At 46.5% G+C, this 17,311-nt stretch overlaps 1 long non-coding RNA gene across 5 annotated transcripts in view; it reads right to left on the bottom strand.

The window, feature by feature from the left end:
- LOC139827126 (uncharacterized) overlaps positions 1–9,669 on the bottom strand; it is a 73,486-nt gene extending 63,817 nt beyond the window's left edge. For all 5 annotated transcript variants that reach the window (XR_011737336.1, XR_011737339.1, XR_011737338.1 and 2 more), the window contains exons 1-2: positions 9,594–9,669; positions 192–366 (exon numbers count right to left, since the gene is read on the bottom strand). This is a non-coding gene — a long non-coding RNA (uncharacterized lncRNA). The remainder of the gene's footprint in view (positions 1–191; positions 367–9,593) is intronic.
- Positions 9,670–17,311: the final 7,642 nt, after the last annotated feature.

Genomic DNA, 17,311 nt, shown 5'->3' on the forward strand with positions numbered 1-17,311 from the left:
TGCATTCATCACCAAATTTTCTTTTGGGTACTGTATTAAGTGATGAACAACATCTGATAGATGTTCTTTCTCCTCTTTTCTCCAACGCAGAGGTAGTGGACTTCGTTTTGCATGTGAGTTCCTCAACTGTCTTTAAACATTATACAAAACATCATTATATGTTTAGAAAAAGGACCTTCAGTTGAACATACCTTGCACATGGAGTAGAGTATCATGAGGTTGGTCCTTATCTGCTGGGGTTGCCCAGTCCATGTGAAACTGGACCCTCAAAGAGCAGAGCTTCATTTCTTTGCAGAAAGCTCCTATGGTCTTGGGCACAAAGCTGTCAGCATTTTTTCTGCTACCTGAGGCAATGCAGGGAGCACCCTAAAAAAGAGAAAAAAATACCTCAAGACTTTATCTGTACATCTAACAGAAGCCAACATAGAAAGACATCACAAGCTGCCCATGATGTTGCAGAGATCGGATGCAGCCTTATGGACTAGCTGGAGCTTCCTTCACTTGCAAGCTGCCTGCACAGGTATGTCACTGCTGTTGTCAAGCCAAGATGCAAAGAATGTCAAGGCCGAGCCCAGAACTCTTCCCAGAAAGATGGGGCTGCACCTCCTAATCAGCCAGAGATGACAGAAACACCAAAACAAGACCTACAGAAGATCTTATCACCAGAATAAATTCAAAAGCACTAACCCACCAGCTTAACTGACCAGCTGAGGAGTCTCATAAGCAAAAAGAACCAGCATGGCAGCAGTAGACACTCCAACCCCTTCCCCATGCTCTTCTACACTGCTGGAGTTAAGAGACCTGTTCTTCACCAATGAGGCAACAATGCCCAAGAACTCAGCTCCCTGGCAACAGCTGTCTGCAAAAAGGTTAAAGAGAGCTACAGATCATCTTCACACCATGATCACCTGAGCCTGGACTGTCTGGTCAGGTCACCTACTGCGAAGCAGTGTGGGGCTCCCAGTGTGTAGACTGGTGAAAGGAGGCAATCTCATCACTTCTCCTGTGGTACCAGCCACCCCAAAGTGCTCGGACATGACTCCAAGCTCCTTCTTCTGGAGCCACCATGGGCTGCCGCCATGGAGGGTGGTCAGGAGCCTCTCCAGGAAGACCCACTCTGCTGGCCCAGCCTCCAGCAAACCACAGCTGCATCATGAGCTCAGCTTCCTGCTCAGCTTCTAATGGGCATCAAAATCCCTTAATATCTTCAAAAGAAATATTCATGTTCTAAGTGGTATTTCATGGATCTACAGGCTTTGTCACAACTCAGGGAGGTCTTAAACAGATTTAGGCCAGACTTCAAGACTTTCAAGAGAGCATGGCTCCCAGCATCCCAGACACCGGCCCTGGCCCTGATGGTATCTCATACTTTCATGATCTTTAGCTGTCTTTCTGCTGCCACAGTGGAGGCAACAGCATTTTTACCTGCTCACCATCCAGATTTTCTACGCAGAACACAAGATACAAGTGTTTGTCAATATGAATAGATTTTATACACAGAACAAGATACAAATGTTTGTCAATTAGAATATTAACACTCCTGATATTATTAGAGGGAGGTGAAATGCATTAGCAAAACCACCTGGAAGTTCTCCCAGTCACAGTGGACCAGCACAAGTGACTGAGGTTGTTTAATCCCTCCTATACTGCCTTGCTCCATGAGGCAGTGTTAGCAGTTAATTAACAGAGGGATGTACAGAACTGAAATCCTATTTATTGTGATTTATCTTACAAAAGTACCCCAAGAAAAATATTCACTAAAAGTTCCTAACACAATCCTGCAACATAAAGTTTTTGCTAAAAGTCTCTTACGTCACCAAGATCTGTAAGGAAGACAGGGGCTCTGGGTACCAACAGTGGTGTCCAGACTATGCCATCAGGCAATATAATGTTACGCCTTATGCTAATGGCAATGTCTGGAGCTCTGAACAGGCTTCACCCTGTCTTAAAGATGATTATACCCACGTTGCATCCTAGTAACTTATAAATTCTACTTGATACACTTATCTTTAAAATTTAAATTATAAAATTACAGCCAACTTCCCTTCCCCTTTCCCTCCTCCATGTGAAGAATGGCCATCAATAGTGCTATGGAAGATGAAAAGCATTTACCTGTCACACTAAGGTAGGAGTTGAGGAAGGTCTTATGTCCAGACTTCCAACATTTTGCGCTTGGTGAGAAATTTTCAGCAGCTTTTTTCCAGTCTAGCAACGTTGGTTGCATCCACCAGACCTGCCCGTCAAAGACAGCAGCCATTTCAACCATGTCAAGCAGAAGTATGGAACCTCAACCACTTCTGAGAAACTCCGAGAGTCCAGCTGACATCAAGGCTCTACAGTCCTACGCTGTGAACAACCACACGAAAGGCAGCGTCTGCCCTGACGTGTTCACAGGTAAAAGAGCCAAGCAGAGGAGTGGACGAGGAAGGAGAAGAAATGGCTTGCTAAGGGCAAAGCCCCCAAATCCTACCCAGGGCCAAGCAATGGAACCCTATCACCTCTCCAAACCACTTGTAACAAGGCAGACTAGTAGGTCTTAATACTAACTACCCAAGATAAGGAAAACATTTCAAGACTAACTTCTCACTGCTTCAGCAACTTGGACTGTAAAGAGCAGCATCATTCTTCCCCTCTGAACCTGCTCATCTTATTCGTATTTATTTACTCATCTCGTGTACTCATGAAAGCTGGGTCTCCTTCCATCTTGTTCCACAGATGGAGACTTGAAGATCAGCTTTTAAATTTTTCCTCAGTTACCACAGAAACAGAGAAAGTGCTGGTGAGCAGAAACCTCTCGGGTCTGCAGCCCAAATGTCCAGCTCATAAAGTCGGCTGATTAGTTTTGTTTGGAACATCAAACCCGCGTAATTTTTTTTTGTTAGTATTTTAATATAATCTAATAGCAGCCTTTTTAACATTTAAGAAAAACATAAAGATTTCCCCACCCCACTCACAAAAGCAAACTGAGAAGAACCAGAGCCAGATATGAGATACCTGTAAATCAAATGATCCAGTAATTCAGATCACAAACATCATCATTTAAAACTCCTGAGCAGCATCTCAATTGCCTGTGCTGCAGCATAAAGCTCTTGGCCTTTGCTCACCGCTATGATCACTTCTGGGAAAGTATATTTCAGACTTTCCTACTCTTAGGAAAAGAAAAATGAACAACCCATTATTATTTAAATAGGGCTGGAAACATTACTAAATATTTCCAAGAGGATGTATGGTAGCTTTTTGCTCTGCATGCTACACTACAGGTCATTGCACTGATAGGTGTGACTACCTATTTACAACACCAGCCAAAGCATATTAGGGGGTTTGGTACATCACGTCTAGAGACTGCTATGGCATGACTACGTCAATGTATAATAAACTTTATGCCTGCAACACAGCTAATATAAAAATAATAATAATGATTATGATAATAATAATGTTACCAAACTTTAATATTAGCTAAGACAGACCCATGCTAGACCTTTTTCCATGCAGAAGAGATGTAATGTAAAGGGCTGGAGCACAGCCTGGGCTGTGGCCATTGCTCCACGTCCCACAAGCTCAGGCATGAGCCCACAGCTGCTGTTTCCACCACGTAAACCAGCGCACACAACATCACGTGTATGTCAGCAACGCACCACTGCCAGCGACAGCAACACCCAATCCGACACCAAGCTGCACGGACACGGCGCCAGGTGGCCAGGAAAAGCCACCTTTCCTAAACCTACACAGGCAGTAACGCTGTAGCCTCTTGCACCACCCACACACTGCACAGCCCACAAGTCCCTTCCACTTATTCGTTCAGGGTTCACTCCCTGACTGGGCAGGGACCTGTGCAAGGCAGTGCAATGCATCTTATTTTGGCTGAGATTCTGCTCAGGTGACATTTTCAAGAAAAGGTGGTTGCAATATGATCATATCTAGGCCTCAAAACACAAAGTGTTCCTCAAGAGTCGCAGCTTGTTTCTTAAAAAAAACAAAGCAAAACAAAACAAACAAACCACAAAAAAAACCACCACCACCAAACACACTCCTAAATTGGATTTTTCTCCTGCTTTCTAAGTGACTGGCAATAGCTCCCCATTCCCAGTTGAGATTTACACAAGACCGCACAGGATGCTGACCTTGCAGCACTGGTGAAAAGTTCAAAACTCTCAGTCTTCCTAACTGAGAGGAAAAAAGCAAGGCAAGCAATCTCTTAAATCCAGTTGTTGGGACTTCAGGAAAGGCACCCCATGTCCTGAGACCACAGGCAAGGAGTACATAAGCAGGCAGCAGAGGGGCTGGCCCGTACCTGCTTCTGAATGACTCTGAACCTGCAGCGTTTGCTACCTTGCAAAAATCCCCTGATGCAGAAGAGCTTACAGCAGTACTAAGGTGATGGTTTCTATCGGTGCAAGGAATCAGGGTGCTACATCTACAACAAAGGCATTATCGGCATTACACACTCCTCAACCACCTCAGCTCCACCAGTAAAGCTGAAATGCAGAGCAGGCATCCCACCAGCAGTTATCCAGGGAAGCCATGCAGCACAAAAAAGACATTCAGAGAAAGCCATGGACAAGCAGACTGGATTGTGATGGAGGGAAAACGATGGTGAGGTGGTTAGGACGGCTGGAAACAGGGCCAGAGTATTCCACCTTAGAAACCCTGCACTGGCCTGCTTCAGAGCCTGAGGGTTCCCAGCACAACCCACATTGTGCCGAGGGCCTCCACAAGCTGTTTAATAAACTACGTGATGGGATGTGGTCTTGCCTCTCCCACGCACCTCCTGTCTCCACCTGCCCTGAAGGAAACAGCCTACAGCTCTGGGCTCTGCTCTTGTGGTAGGAACCTACTCTCCTCAAAACAGGGAGAGTGTTTTGGGGCTTCCTTTAGGTTTCTCTGCCATTCCATCCTTCCCCCAGGAGAGAAGCTGTGACTAACGCCTGGGGAAGCCCCCAGCTTGCAGGTAAGGACCTTGGTGGTGTCATCCTCACCCCTCAGGAAGCTCCCAAAGTCCTGCAGCTCTTGGCCATGCACACATTTTGGCACCGAGTATTCCTGACCAAGGCATGCAAAAGAGATGACAAAACGCTATCTTCCCAAACATCTCATGGCAATGACACTCTCCCACGCAACAAACGATACCATCCCCAGTAAACACACAGTATTTCCAGGGCTTTGGGCTGCTATTTCTCACCAGGGCGCTCTGCACACCCCATCTCAGCTCAGTCTGCTTTCCAGCAGCGCAGGTCGGCTCCCAACACCTGCAGAACCCAACCCCATAGTGGGGGACAGGGTCAAACCTCCCCTCTCCCACCAAGGGACTTTCTAATGAGCTTGTTTGCAGGAACATACTCAATACTTTTATACAAAACTTCTACTGCTTTTTCTGACTCAGGTTTTAAGGCAGAAATGACAAAGAGAATCCATCCCTTCTCTTGGCAATTTGTTCCAGTGGCTAATTACCCTTTCAATTAAAGACCCGTGCCATAATTTCTAATTTTAATTGTCTGCCAGGCACTGGTTCTAGCTCTGCCTGTCACTGCTGCATTTGAAAGCCATTTACTGCCTGATGTACTATACTAGCAGCAATTCACATGCAGATCATTTTTCCTTCAAGGTGACGGGGAGTGCAACCATAGTATCGGCTGACTAATATAAAACAACAATAGCAGCGAAGATGTGAGAGCACAGGCATCAGAGCAGGTGGGACAAACCTGCCTGGAAGCCCTGGGTGACACTCAACCAGCTCCTGATTTGCAGCATACAGCTCAACACCAATATTCACATCCATACCTTGAATTCACATAAAGCATTATACCACCCAGGGATGCATTAAAAGGCATTTTGATCATACAGATCTGGATGCTTTGCAAAACAACCAGTCCGTTCCGTTTGCCCGGCTGGTCCCCAAGTCTGTGTCACCCTGCAAACTGATGCCTTCAGCTGAGGAGAGCTAATGCACCAGGTAACCATCTCACTGCCTCTCATCTGTCACTCTTGGAGCAATGGGGAAAAAGAACCACCAGCAAGCCCCGTCTTAAACAACCTCTGGCACTTGACGGAGAGAGGACTGAGGAAAGACTCAGGAACACTGCATTATCACAACACTCATAACTCAAAAAAAATGCCGTCCTCCACTGAACTGTACCAACAAGTAAGCAAACAGCAAGCACTGCGTCTCCAGGTATAAATAAAACGTGTAGCTGCAGACATACTTCTTGCCAGGGCACTAAGCACTTTGCTACATAAGAAGGCAGACTGGCTCAGGAACAGATGCAGCTGTGACGAGGGAAAACATACCCCATATGCAGTGCTAATGGCTCCAAGAGACAGATTATGTCCTTATTCCCTCCTCAGTCTTCATAAATCCAGCCAGGAACTATGCAGGTGTTCAGTATTAACGCTACCAGCCAGCGAGGTGACAGAAAACAACACACCGTGCTTCAAAGCAAGATCTGTTATCACCTTGCTGCAAACAGGCAAAAGCTTCCTGACCAGGGATGCATCTTCCTCTCTGCTAGTTCAGTTTGCAGCTCTGCACCCCTCTTGGCTCACAGAGCAGGACCTCAGCCCACGCCACCGTCCCGTGGCCACCAGCGAGGGGTCTGGCGCGCCCATCACCTCAGCAGCAATGCACCGAGACCGGCACAGAGGCTTCGCCGAGGCTCCAACAGACCCACCTGGACTGCTTAACTGATGGATACACAGCTGCAGTGCACTGTGCCGCAGGTACCCGATACCAGCCTTCACTAAATTCATGTACTGGGGGAAAAAGATGAGCCCTTGGTATTCCTGCAAGCAGCAGAAATGCCTCCCGTGTCACAAAAGTCAGCATTTCCCCTTCCCATGGCCTACCGGCGCTATTATGTGCATAGACCAATGGGGAAAAAATATATATTTTTTTTTTAATGTAGATGTCATAAGCCCTGCCTTGCAATTCCTAGTAGAGCTGCACCAGCATCACTACAGAAAAAGCCTGAAGAAAGAGGTCCATAGAAAAATAGCGATGCCATAATAACCCACTGAACACCTTAATCTGAAAAGTGACAAAAGAACACAAGAGGGACTGATATCTTAAAAGTATACAGTATTTTTTTCCCCTAGCTTTGCTTCACAGCCTCGGCACTACGGGTGCCAGAAATTCCTCTTATAAAAGTTAGTGAAATATCTACAGCCAGGAAGCATAAGCTGCTTTTGTAAAGCATTCTGATTAAAAACAGGAAGATACAGTTTGAATCTTGCAAAGTATTAAGCATAACTACAATTTTAGCAGATAAAGCTCTTTATTAAATCCAAATACACTCTTTGGTTCAGCAGGGGCACAGAGAGAAAACATCAGGACTGCAGAGCTGCGCAAACGGAGACACAACTCACCATCGCCTCTGAAAGCTGTTAGCTCCCACTGAAGTTATATTCCAAGCATGCATGTTCACCCAAGGAGCCAATATTCCATTTTACGAACTAATTCAAGCACACCATTCGTTCCTGCAACAGATGGGCCTTTCACCGGCAGCAGGACTAAGCCCGTCCTTATTTTCACTATTGCAGAACTGCTCTGATGTTGCGTGGACATCAGTGTGCAAAGGATGCAAAATCCTTCAGGCCTTGCCGAGGCAGAGCTGGCACTGCTCTGGTTGTCCCTGCGCTCTCAGAGAGGCACAGGGATGCTAGACGTACAGACATACAGTATATTTTACTCCTAACAGGTATAGAGGTTCTCCCACAGGCTGACAAACTGCACCTGTATAGCTAATTACCTTAATAAAACTCAAAACACACAAAGGCACAGTCTGAATTATAACATGCTAAGGTAGCCGTAAGCCAGACTCATGACTTAATGCTGTGAGAGGCAGAGGAGAGAAAATAGAGGTGCATTCCCAAAACGATGCAAAGTATGTAGAAGATCACCTGAAACTCCCTGGGGTGTAAACAGGTATTCATCAGAGATATGCAGCACCTAGCAGAAATGAGCATCTCACTGGTCCACGTGCTTGGAAACTATACATATTAAATAATTTTCAGCATCACAGCAGAAAGGAAACTGAATGCTTATGAGGCACAACTAAATATCAGACTATATATTTACTTCTTACAGTGATGTCAGTGCTTCAGAGCTAGATTTTCTTAATATCCTCGTATTTTACAACATCATATATAAGTGCTCTTGCGATAATCCAGGCCAGCTGGTACAAACTGACATTAGCAAGATTGTATTTCTGCTCAATGAAGAAATAAATGCTCCCATTTCATACAGCCATAACATGTAGGTAATATATTGTGCTCTTTGTATTTAGCAATGGCTAATACATTCTAATACACCCCCAGCAACGCTCTTTTGTTCCAAATAAATGACTTAAATAATGTACATTATTTAACATATTCGTAAAAAGGAACTAGCATGGGGTTCATGACTCGCTGTGTCTGACCAGATACATGGACAGGCAAACATGTCTAAACTTGTCAACATGAATAGGATTTAAAAGATCTCACTGAAGGCCTCCAGCATCTTTCAGACACAATTATCGGTTCTGCTGGGATTTCTCCACATGATATTTTAAGATACAGAAACCAACAGTTAAATAGATTGAGACCGAAGACCTGAAGCACTTCGTCAGTGAAAATATTTCAACATTACGTATTGTCAGTGAAAACATTTCAACATTACGTATATATAAAAATAAAATGCGGCCTATTGAAGTTGTACTTGATACCCCCCCAGCATTTTAAGGAAAAGATGGCCTAAAAAACCCTTTGTAAAAGCGGTCTTTGGAGCCTACAGTCTTCCCTTTTTATTCCTCGGGCCCTCGTGCTACCCAGCTCAAATCAGACCGCCCATATCAACGACGGCCCGTGCAAAACAGTTCAGCCCTGCAGACTGAAAGCTTAATTCATGCCGCAAACACACGCAAGCAGCAGCGGGCCCGGCTCCGCACGCACCCCGCGCCCCGGCGAGCGCGTATTTTCCGCAGAGAGAGCCCAAACCCCGGCGCCCTGAGCCGCGGGGACCCATCGTCACCTCCCTGTCCCGAGCGTCTCCCCCACGCCACGGGCATCCACATCGTCCTCCCCCCCGCCCAGGCCCGGGGCGCCGCCGCGGAAGGTGGGGGGGGGTGGGGGGGGATGGGGACATCCAGCCGTGTCATTTCGGAGCACGGCGAGACCCCGAATCTCGCCGGCCCTTATCACCGCGATTTATTTACGTTGGAAAGCATCCCGAGCCCCTTCGCCTCCCCCACCCGCACAGATTTCGGCTTGCAATGGGCTATTTTTAGCCCACTGTCGACCCAGCGCTTAAATAAATAAATAAATAAATAAATAAATAGATAGATAGATAGATAGATAGATAGATAGATAAATGAAATGCAATCCACCACCCCCCCGGCTCCGCCACCCCATCTGCAGCAGCCCCCGCGCCGAAAGCTGCAAACTCCGCCGCGACCTGCAAAGCCCACCGGGGAGACACGAATGATAAAGCAAGAGGAGAATAAAATTTTTAAAAAAGATAAATAAATAAAAGGGCATACGAAGAAATCATAAATAAAAACACCATAAATACGCAAACAACCTCCCCTCACCCCACCGCCGTTAACCGTGGTCCCGGTACTCACCGCGACCCCTCTCCCCGGGCAGGGGTCCGGCGGGCCGGCCGCGGGGCCGGGCGGAGCGGCGCGGAGCAGCGCGGGCCCCGCTGCCCATGTGCTCGCCCGAGCACGCGCTCGGCTCAATGGAACGTTGTGCTGGCGAGCGGCTCTGTGACGTCACCGCCCCCCGCCGCCGGCGGCCGCAGCCTCGGGGCAGCGCGGAGCGGCCGCCCCCCGCGCTCCGAACCCCGCGGAGCCGAGCGGCCCCGAACCGCCACCCCCGCACCCACCGGCCCGCGCCTCCGCGTACCCCGGAATTAAAAATAAATAAATAAATAAGTTGCAACAATTAATTAATTAATCTAACCGCTCCGCAGGTGCGGGGGCAGCAGGCGATGAGGCTGCGGGACCCCGTTCCGTGCGTGTCGGCCCCGCTCCGAGCGGCGCGGGCGAACGGGATCAGCTTCATCGTGAGCGAACGGCAGCCTGTACAGCTTTTAACCTGAGGAGGTGCCTGCGGTCCCGCATCTCCCTGACTCCGCGAGTTAGCTTGCTGGTAAAACTCGTAGATTTATAGAATTAACCCGTTCTTCCCGAGCACTAGTGCTGACATTACATGCGTGTCTCCACATAATCGCAGGAGGATACAAGGATCCCACATACAAGTAGAGAAAGTAGCTTTGTGGTCTTCTAGGTGCTGGAAGAAACATCAGAAATACAGAACAGACTGCAGACTGGTGAAACAGTAAAATAAAAGCAAATCTCCAGTACATGGATAAAACAAGTTTTATTTTCCTTTTTTACATTATTTTCTTTTAAAACAAAGTAAAAATGAAATGTATCCTCCTTGATTCCAACCTGCAACTGGAACCAAGCAGAAGGTTCAATATCACATTATTTTTTTCCTCCCCCACTATTTTTGTTCTGTCCAGGGGGAAACCCAAACTCCTGCTGTCCCAGCACCTTTGCAGCCACACGGGAGGTGCAGCGTGTCTTTCCTGCCAAATGCACCACCTGTTCTCACCAGTCATGGGTGGTGGTGCCCAGTATGGAGCTGCCTTTGCCACGTGAGGCTAATCAGCCTCTGCACAAAGTCTATATCCAGCATAGTGAGGTATGCAAAGCAGTATTGGAAATGTGGATAGCATATGCTGTTTTGTTTAAATAGTAAATATGCTCTTAACTCAGCTACAATGCTTTGAATATTGCAATAAAAAGCTGATCTGCAAGAGCAACCCAGTCATTACAGGAGAAGTAAATGCTAGTGCAAAAGGTACAAAATTATGGTATAAAATGTGACTTGACCCAAACTGCAATTCTGTGGTGCTGCAATGTGCAAGGCTGGGCTGGACAAAGAGACTTTGTGGGCTCACAGTAAGGGAGACGAGAGCCTTCCAGGTCAGAAGGATTGAAGGTCTTTGTGCCATACCCTTCAGCAACCTGCTGCAGCAGAAGAGGGGTGGAGGACACCACTTGGGGCCACAATCCTACAGCTGGCAGGAGATGAAGTGTTAAATAAATGACCTCCTGAAGTCAATGAACTTAAGAGAAAGACCAAAATCTATGGTCACTCACGAGACCAAAGCATCATCTTGTCAGCTGAGGAGACCTCGAGTGCTGGAGCAGCCTGATGCACATTTTTTTCCTCCAAACTCATTTCCCACTCCAGAGTTTGGAATAGTGGCATAAAGTTATTATCCTGGCTCTGCATGGGTATTGCCCTTAAATGGGGCCCTGATGGCTCCTTCGCAGATCCTAGCTGCCAGAGCAGGAGAGAAATATGTATCAAATAGCCCTGAAAATTGAGTTTTCATTCCTTTCTCCCTAGGACTCCCTTCCTTGGCAAAGCACACGTGGAATCTGCTGTTGAACATCAGCTCAAATTAATACTGTTTTTTTCCAATGTCACAGACTTATTCATGTGCCACCACAGTGCCAGCAGCACAGCCGTGAGTACAGCTCTGTATGCTGTGATGAGGGATGGGTATCTATATGTACAACTCCTGGCATGACAAAGCCATGAAAAAGAGTGTGAGAGCATTTGACTGCCTGTTTACACACAGAGAAGTCGGACCACAATCACAGGAGCCTATCCAGATGTGGCTTCAGGAGGGACCTCCACAAACAGTGGCAGAAGGATGTGCTGCTCCCATCTACTGCAAGGCAGATCTGCGGTTTGAAATTCAGGCTCCAGACCCCATAGAAATGCTCAAACCGTCCTTTATACCATACACCTTTCCTGGGAGATGGGGGACATGCAGAGGGGGGTGACAGTTGACCACCAAGTGCTTCACCCAGCAACAACAGAGCTGGAGCCTCAGCAGTAACAGTGGGACCTGCTGTTTCCATCACACCCAGCATCTCTCACTGTGGGAGAGAACATGAAGAATCTCTTTCCATGGGCATATAGAATATGTCTTGTGTTTGAATCGCTCAGCTTTACAGCCTTTCTAGTGTTTGTACTCAAAAAATCACCTAGTATTACAACATGGATATACTCAGTCCATGTCAATAAAGCATGATCATCTTTATGACAGCTTAGCACACTTACACAAGGCAATTTCAGTGTTGTAAGTTCACCCCTGCAAGTTGAACATGGCAAAGTCAAGGCCAAATGACTCAGCATGCCATTTCCAGGCCAAAAGAAGGTAAGAGGCAGAGATCAGGGGTCAGGGTGCAGTGTGGCTGTGCCAGCTGAAAGCTCGTGATCTCCAGCACTCTGCCACTGCTTCTCTGTCCATGGCCCCATCAGTTTTGCTGCTGCAGGGATCACACAAGTGCTTCTTAACCCATGTCAGGCGAAGCTGGTCACTTTAGGTGAAGTGCCAGTGTAGGCAATGAGAGCTGTGACATGCTCACCATGGGTAGCACAGCGTGGAGGTGACAGCCCACAGGCAGCTGGAGAGTGAGGTGTCCTCAGGCAAGGCAGGGAGGTGCAGGGAAGGCTGGGGCAAACCACCACGCATCCCACCCAAACACAGGTCATGGAGAAGCACAGCAGAAAAAAACAGCTAAGAATGTGTAATCATAGCAATAATTATACGTTCCCTCACCCAGGGATTAGTCCTGTTTCAGGTTCATGATGGAACTGCCCAAAAACCAAAGTCACCTCAGATGCTCAGAAGAAAGGCTGGGTCATTGCATCTGCTCCTCTCCTGTTAGAAGCCATCATCAGCTGACCCATAAAGGCATCAGGTTCAGCATCAGTGTCTTCTCCTCACTTCACCTTCTTGGATATTATCTTGTAACATTTCTTCTCTGAAGGTTAGAAACCACCTAATTTCCATTTCGAATGTATTCAAAGCCTGTGTACACCCATTCATTCTGCAGCAGGTGTAATGATTTGACACAACTGGCTCTCCTCCTCACCCTTACACATATCTCCCTGCTGTATTTACCAGTATCAAGTTCATTCCGTGATAAAATAATGGTACAAGGTGATGGTGCTTATTATGATTTATTTCTACTCCACACTATTTTAACTTAATTGCTTGTATAAATCTAAAGAAAATGCATTCTTGTCCCCAAACAGTGACCCACCTCTGGGCAATGGTGACTCACCTGTGATTTTGATGGGGATGAAACTCTAAGAGCCACGAGTGAGTGGAAATAATGGAGGAGAAGCAAAGACTGGAGACTTTCTGAAGCTGCTGGAAATACTCCTACTGCCTTCCATGTACTCTCAGTGTTGAATGTAAGATGAAGAATAGAGAGGGGGAAGGTGTTAGAGTAGTACAGTGTCTGCTCAGGTGTATAGGAAATATCCCCATCCAGAACTGGAGGAGCAGATTATACTATCATCATTGCCCATTCTGCTCCCCAGAATTTATGTATTTTTTTTCAAATCTAACTATGTCACTAGATTTCTACCTGTCCATTTCTTCACAGCGATCGTCCAATAAAACATGGGCTGACACCTCTTTTGATGGAGCATAGACAAGGAAACAGAGATGTTTCATTTTGTAAGACAGCTGCATTAATGAAGCTGGGCTCAATTATGCTAAAACCCCAAAAATGCATTATGAATCCTTCTGTGGGGAAAATGTTTGGCCAAGAAGTGGGAGCATTTTCCAAGGAGCAGGAAATTTCTCAAGGTTCTGATTCAGAGGAGCTTAGTGATGACTCCAGAGCAGAGAAAGAGGACATGCAGGGTTGATAAAAAGCACAGTAATAACAGACTTATCATTGGTGGCTTGACTATGGGAGTATGTGACTCAGATGCTCTAGATATTTCACAAGTTTGTGGAAAAAAAAAGGCAATATTTTAAAATTATGCCTTTCTGAGTCTGTAGCAAGATGTTCTGTAGGCCAGAGAGGTGCAAAAACTTCATTTGTGATTATGGAGAGCATTAAAGATTACCAGCCTGAATGTGATTTACGAAACAAAAAAGCAGTGAAATAAAGTGAAACCAAATGTCTGCGTTACTATATTTGTGTTGGACTGACAGGACGGAAAGTAGATCCAGAGATAAGAATGCTTGAATGCAGAGGTCACCAGTAGTGAACAAAAAAAATGTTGTGAGAGAAAGAAGAGAGAATTCAAGTGAGAGAGAGACACCACCATTCGGGTTCCAGCCAGATTTCCCTGAGAAAGGGACTGATCAAGTCCTTGGGGAGAAGGAGTCGAGTTTGTTTTGCGTGAAGGGCGAAAGATCATGACAGAAGTTGCAAGCCTGGGAGAGGAAGTGGGAAGTGGTGCCTTCAGCAAGGATAGAAAACCCAGGACATGAAGATGTCATCTGGTGAGAGGTAAGAGTCATAGGTCTGGTCGCAGGAGACAGCACAAGCCCACCAGCATTAGGGAGATGTCCCACACTGAGCATGACACATCAAGGGCATGTCCACCAGGAGATGCTCAGTTTGAGAAGGCGTGCAAAGGTCCACTGTACGTAGGTTTGGGTTCCTTGGGCTCTGTGGAGCGAGGAGGAGACCAGGAGAGCCCTGTGCACCTGACAGTGCCCACATGAGGCCTGCATGTCACAACAGCAGCAAAAGACACACAAAGCAGGTAAAATGCCACCAGCCTCCAGAGAAGGTCATGCCTGCTTCCTTGTTTCTGAACCACTCGTCTCCTGGCAAAACAGCAGAGGCCCTGCCCTCCTCACACGAGGATCCTGTTTCTAAATCGCAAGGAGGAAACTCTTTAACTTGTCGGTTATTCTTTGGCACCTGTGATTGTGTTTGACATTATAAACAGGTTGGACCAGCCAAGCTGGCACACACCACTGCAGTGTCCCCAGGGTCCTTCCCTTTCTGTTTACTTTCTGGTTTAGCCTTTATGTTAATCTCTCCATCTATAACAAATATACAGCGTTCATGTGAGCAATTTTAAGGGACAGTGACACTGGCAGCCCCTGAAGTGTCACAACAGGTGTGTTGACACAGCCAAGCCATCACTCTTATTCAGGGGTGATGCACGATGTTCCTCCAGCAGCAGGATGGGAGTAGGACACACTGGACCTGGTGTTCCTCTCCTCTCAAACCCAGTTGCTGTCCATGCACTCACCTTTAGAGTTCAACCTTCCCAAAGTGTTTTTTCATGGATGTGCCCCGCACTCCCCCCGTGGGCACAGCCATGGGGCAGGTGTTGGGGCTGGGTCCTCTGGGGGCTCAGGCAGGCTGGTTTGTGGATGCAGGGCTGGAATCTTGTTGGGAGACTTGCGCTCTTTTTAGCACAGCTGGTGATGGTGGCAGCACTGCTCATGTTTCATATCATGACCCAGTACCTCTCTAAGAAGTGGGAGACCTGGTTCAACACCCTCCTTTGCATCTCTTTGCCTTCCAGAGAGTGGCTGCTCCCTGGGTGCAATAAGCTATCTCAGCCTTTGGCCTGTCCTGGCCCCTTTTTTTCCCACCTCCTATGTCAGAGGTGAAGGTGTGCACTGGAGCAGGACACTGTCCTCGAATTTGGAAGCCCATTTCATAGCTACAATGATGCTACTCCTACACGAGAAGGCACAGGATTCCCCCTGGGATGGGAATGTGGATATAGGCAAACTGGTTAAGAGCTGCTAAATAAACTTCACAAGCAGTGGACAAAAGACCTAAGGAGGGAGGCAGAAGTACCTGGTGTGGATATCTGTCATAAGCTGCTCACCAGTTCACTGGTTTAGTCCCAGAGAGTTCCCATTTAAGCCCTGGCTTCTTGATGGATACCTGTGTAGCTGGTATCTTTGCTGTACCAAGAAGAGATTTAAGCAACTGCATATTACAGGCAAAAACTGAAATCAGAGCAGCCACAGTACTCACAAAGGAAGATCAACACCGGGCTGTGCCCCTTCCACATCACAAAGGATGATAATTAATTTTGTGTTGCACCAGGGAAGCAGAATAAATGAAAACAGTTCAGAAGCAGCAGTGGTCAATGGAGTCTTATAATGCCCCTAAGATGTATATATGTGCTATACCAAAGTTCACATATATGTAAACTGAGGTGCAGATATGTAAAATATCTTGCCTGCGGCCATACAAGGAGCACACATTGACTTCTGGTTGGTGTAACTGGTAGGCACTGGAGTCCTGACTCCCAGTCTGCTGTTCTCAGCATTGGGTGATAGATGAGGCTGGCTGAGTTGGAAAGCTATGGCTGACATCTCCGCAATGTCATGATTCACAACCCTTAATCGCTATTAAACAAATCAAAACTGAAATTATATGTAAAGAGATGGGAACTACAAAGCCTGAAACATGCAAATTTGTTCTTCCCCATCAAATCTAATTAGATTTGCCAAAATCAGTATGCATTGATCTGTGATTCAAACAGTATGCTGATAACAAATTTTCATGATAGACGTGGTTATGAAGCTACTTGACTATGAATTAGCCCCTTCAGCAGAAGCTCTCAGCACATTTTCTCAGCATGCTCTTCCTCAGACAGCTTTTAATCCCCAAATCAAGAGACGATCCCATTGTTCAAGGCTTGCTGGGCTCTCTGCTGAACATCCAGCAGAGAAGCGAGGCAGGTGGCATATTCATGTTGAATATCAATCTTTGTTAAAATCAACACAACATTTTTAACCACCGATCTAAGTGAACTGTAATATGTACTGGGAAAAGACCTTTCCACTACTAGGCAGAGCAGCTTATTTTGTTGTCATGCTGTGTAGCTTCACTTCGGCAATGATGGGTAGAAAAAGCATGCATTATATAAAAAAACATCACGTAACTAGACTATCTCTCCAGAAAACCAGCACCACACAGATGCCAGTGTCCGGTCTCTGCCCTCAGGATTTAGGGATGTCATTTCTTTTTTCTCAGCTCATGAAGCCACACTTATCCTCTGTTTGAATGTTTTATCTTAAAGCCAAATAATCCCAATAGGTACAAGCAAATGGAGGCAAGAAAAACGAGGGCAGAGCAGGTAAATTTTAAAGAGGTCAGAACAAATCCTTGACATACAGGGAGAGACTGAAGGACAGGATTTTCCATTTGTCTTCAGTTTCAGCTGAGCTTTGCATCTACTGACATCTGAGAGCTTCCAAAAATGTGCCATCCCTGAGAGCCAGAGTGCATCAGAGTTTAAAGTTACCTAGAAAAAATGGCAGAGGGCAAGCGGTGCACTTGTATCTGTCTGTACCACAGATTTATCTTTTCCCTGCCATTTTTTCATCAAGAAATTGTTATTGCTTCAGGAAAGGAAACCTGCAGCAGTTTTTTTGCCTGGTCTTTAACAGAAATGAGCATCCTCAACCACAGGTGGAAGCAATGGGACCTGCAAATGCTCAGCACCTCTGAAAACTGACGTG

Source organism: Patagioenas fasciata, chromosome 2, assembly GCF_037038585.1.
Source record: "Patagioenas fasciata isolate bPatFas1 chromosome 2, bPatFas1.hap1, whole genome shotgun sequence".
NCBI classification, from domain to species: Eukaryota; Metazoa; Chordata; class Aves; order Columbiformes; family Columbidae; genus Patagioenas; species Patagioenas fasciata.